Consider the following 5000-nt stretch of genomic DNA (forward strand, 5'->3'; position numbering starts at 1 on the left):
AGAAACTGTTTGTGTAATATCGTGTGTAATACACGTGCGGTACAGGGCTCCCCACCCATAAAAATGATGTACATAACAAATAGGGCACCCTTCTCTTATGAGGCGTACTCTAGGCGGGTCTTCTAATAGGAGATATGCCAGGTTTAGGCAATCAATAGAGACTCAGTCTTCTTTGCTACGCATGTTGAGTGGAAGTGCTTTCGGCGTATGACGGATGACGAAGAAAGAGTCCGTGTATGTCGGCGTTAACGGTGGCTTGCTAGTGTCGTTGAAAAGGAAATCGTGCGTTGCCAAGTGCATTCCGGTCGGTATGTGTCAGCTAGGTCTTGTAAGTCTGGCGGCTTGGAGTAAATTTCCCACAACGAGACGTAGGCACTAGAGATTGTCGAAGGAGGTTGCACATGGAAAAAATTCGGCAGGGACGACCAACGGGTCACCATTAACCATTTCAGCTGCTTTGACATCCAAGGCGTCTTTAGAAGTGGTCTTTAGTCCCAGGAGAACCAAGGAATCTGGATAAACCAGTTGGAGTCCTTGCAGAGGGGCATCATAGATGCTGTGATCGTGCTGTGAAAACGTTCAACCTTGCCATTAGCAGTCGGATTGTATGCGGCTGTCTATTTCGTCAGGAGTGGAGGCGTTGATGGAGGACTTGAAGGCGGGGAAGTCGCTGTCCATATTGGTGTCAACTTTGGTCATTAGGTCCTTCATGAGCAAAATATCGACGTCGGGGATGGCAGAGCGTACAGGTTCGGGTAGGCGCCGTGCTCTTTTTAACTTCACGAGGAGAGGCGCCTGCGGTATTTTGCAGACAAGTGATGTTCGTCATTTTCCTGTGGGCGAGAGAGACCGTTTGGTTCCTTAAGGGTCGTTGCTAGGTTTGGAAAAGTCACGCCTTTGATACGAAACTAGATTTCAGCCCACTGGAATAAAGGCGAACGCTTCTCCCCTGGCGATGGACGGTTGTTTCATGTGCATGTCGTTGAGAGTAGGCATCATCAAACAGTAAGACAGCAGTGCGAGGGAAGGCTAGAGGGAGCTGGACACCCCGGTGGTCACCAATGGGCAGATGCACCAGTTAAATAATAACTGAGAAGCGGACTGAATGCAACTAACTTTATTTGTACGGAGCATGAGTATATATAAAACCGATTCCAGTCGAGAGCGGTACAAAAACTCAAACACAATGACACAAGCATGTACAGGCATGAACAGATTATTGATGCGAGGGGAGAGCGATAAGGATAACATAGAAAAAAAAAATAACGTTACAGTTCACGAGCATGTGTAATACACGTGCGGAACCAATTTCTTCCAATTTTCTATTTTATTTATCATATACATTTATGCATATTTATATATATATATATATATATATATATATATATATATATATATATATATATATATATATATATATATATATATATATATATATATACATACATATATATATATATATATATATATATATATATATATATATTTACTTCCCAACGTAAATTTTAATAAAAACTTTACTAATAACATCTGAAATCTTAGTCTTCCATTTACGATAATTGCATTTTGTTAAAAAAAAGAAGACTCTATCTGTTTGTAAGTGTTTGTCGAGGAATTATGATTAGGATCCTTAATAGTAATGTAAGGATCTCTGAAAAGTATAGATAAATTAATCATATTTTCTTTTCGCCTTTTTCTAGTTGTTTAATATCTAGTTACTTATGAACAATTGGAGAATTTTCATGTATTATTCTGGACGTTTTATTGCAGTTGTAATAGGTTGTGGAGTGATCTTCCTAATCAATTAGTTGAATCGGAGGAACTTCAACAGTTCAAACTTGAAGCGAATGTATTTATATAGAACAGACGAACATAAAAACTTTTCATAGCTTATGAAAGACCTATTTTAATGATGCTACTGTTCTTGAGGTGTTTTATTTTAAATTTTTTCCAACTAAGGTTGTAGCTTAGATGATAATAATAATAATAATAATAATAATAATAATAATAATAATAATAATAATAATAATTTGGCATTGAAGAACCCAATAAACTTACCCCATACAAATCGAGAAACAGCATTTTATGTGCCTAGTAAAAGATTATTGTTTTATTTATCCAAAAATTTCTATATTGAATTTTTTTTGTAAGCGGATAAATTTCATGTTGTAGACTCTTTCATATTTGGATTTCATTTTGAGTACGACGTAATATTCCATATATCATTAATTGGAATATTTTTTAACTTCTCTGTATTCCCTTAACTTCACTCAGTTCTATACATTTTTGGCAGGTGTGTTTATCCAATCACCGTCGAGGTATTCTGTATTCAAACGCTATCTCTCTCTCTCTCTCTCTCTCTCTCTCTCTCTCTCTCTCTCTCTCTCTCTCTCTCTCTCTCTCTCTCTCCGTTGAGTCTTTCAAAGATAGCCAGATGATAAATATTTAATTGGTAAATTATAATGAGTTGTGGAATATAATTTATGCATTTACTAATTTATTGCTACGTATACATTTCTTGTACTATTCGGCTGGAAAATAGGTCGATATACTTTGATATATAGCTTCATATTACAACTGAAATCAACTGCTGCTTGACTTGAATAGCTCATTAAAAAAAAAAACACATTTCGTTAATTAAGGTAATACAGTAAACCTTCTTACTTTTTTATATTTTATAAAAAATAAAAAACAGACCTAATTGTACATGACCAAAGCAGTCAAATTTGAATATCAATAAATATCGATTCAGGGGAATATCAGATAAAGATATATTTTGTCTTATGACTGTATTAACATATCAAATACATTACTCAAGACAGTGTGTGTTTTCAATTCAGATATTAAGAAATGTCAGATTATAATGCCGAGATATTTTGTCTCTATAGTATGTTGACTTGAATACATCTAATATTAATTTTCGATGCCTCGCCTTATGCGAACAGCCTTGCTTCTATAAACGATTGTTTTTGTTAAAATATCTTACATCCTCGTATGACGTATAGGTGAACACAGGAAGTGTCAGGGAATAAAATAATACAATATTTTCTTCTTTAAGGATGATTTTTTTTACATCATAATGTTTAATGACAATAAGATAAACTTTAAGATAAATGATATACAATAATATAAATCAAATTCATCGTTTACTATTTATAAGCATTAAAAAAAAAATTCAGGTGGTAGCTCATAACCTCCTCCTCGCACCCCCCCCCCCCCCCCCCCACAAAAAAAGGAAGATTAGCATAACCGTGCTCTAAATCCCTGCACCCATCATGTAATATCCTTTAATTCTTCTGTAATTATTTACATATTCTCATGATTCTTTTTATAATTTGAGTTCTTGCATATTTAAACGTTTCTATTCTTCAACCTCTCCATAATATATCGGACAAAGAGGTTTGTTAATAGTAATTCAAATAATCATATAAACGTTGATCATACAATTCATAATTCATATTATATCCTTTTTAACAGTTTAACATCATGAATCAGAAATTAATTAAAATCGAAGACTCGTGTCAATTTCAGAGAAAAAAGACCATTGTTATATCTCATATGAATTTGCAGTGACAAGGTTTGATAAAGTTTCCTCTTATTTAAAAAACGTCAGAAGCAGTTAGTGGTTGAGGCATTTATTTTTTAAAGAATAATAACAAAAAGTGATTGATCGAATTTTTCTTCTCTACTCCAGATGCAGAAGTTATTAAAAAGTTCAATCGTTTTCAGTCATGTGGATAATTCTGGATGACATTCCATTACCACCTCTTCGATAAAGTTTTCATCTATCATTCGATTTCGTTACGTAACAATACAGCTGTATTGTCAGGTGCAGATGAGATGTGCCATACGTTTTCAAGCATATATGATTATGTATGTATGTCATAGAATGATACAATTTACTTTTTGATCTTTTAGAGATATCATTATCATATGATTACTGACTTGCTTAGAATATCAATAGAATATATAAAAATAAAATTTCAGCAAACAAGCTTTGATTAATAACAAACCTACTTATCAAGAATTAAAAGAGCATTAGGTTATCATATTGATAGAAAAAAATATTAATAGATTCATATATATATATATATATATATATATATATATATATATATATATATATATATATATATATATATATGTGTGTGTGTGTGTGTGTGTGTGTGTGTGTGTGTGTGTGTATAACGAATTAGTTGCTTATTGCATAACCAAATCCAAATTAATAAGCATAATAAAAGATCCATTGTTTTTTTTTATTTCCCAATTTCATGATATCTGAAGTCAATCAGACGCTATATAAAATTTTGATGGAGCAGGATTCAAGTCTTGCTAAACGTATACTATTACCCTAAGTTTAATCTGTTGTATTAGGATGAAAGCATTATTCAAAGGATAGTTCGTAATTTTGTTTAGTTTTTCATAATAGCAAGCTTTGAAAAATATATGCTCAGGCAAACACGCTTGATACTGGTTGATCCCTTGGACAAACTCGAGAAAATTTTTTTCTATATATTTTATCTTTTCTATTGTCTTTTCCCTGATAGATAAGAATTATATATATATATATATATATATATATATATATATATATATATATATATATATATATATATGTATATATATATATATATATATATAAATATATATATATATATGTATGCATGTATATATATATATATATATATATATATATATATATATATATATATATCTATATATGTATGTATGTATGTATATATATATATATATATATATATATATATATATATATATATATATATATATATATATATATATATATATTTCTTTTTTTTTAGGAAATAAGAATTTCAGTTTTTCTATTATTCATGTCAGCCATGTCCATTAATGGCCATCAAATGTATAATTCCTTAAGAATATTACATCTAGTTGATTTCTTAGATAAGTTCTGGGAATCGTAATATGAACAGTGATAAGAGTATAGATAGTAATAATGGTATTGATGATAATTGGTGAAT

This window comes from Palaemon carinicauda, chromosome 2, assembly GCF_036898095.1.
Source record: "Palaemon carinicauda isolate YSFRI2023 chromosome 2, ASM3689809v2, whole genome shotgun sequence".
Classification (NCBI taxonomy): domain Eukaryota; kingdom Metazoa; phylum Arthropoda; class Malacostraca; order Decapoda; family Palaemonidae; genus Palaemon; species Palaemon carinicauda.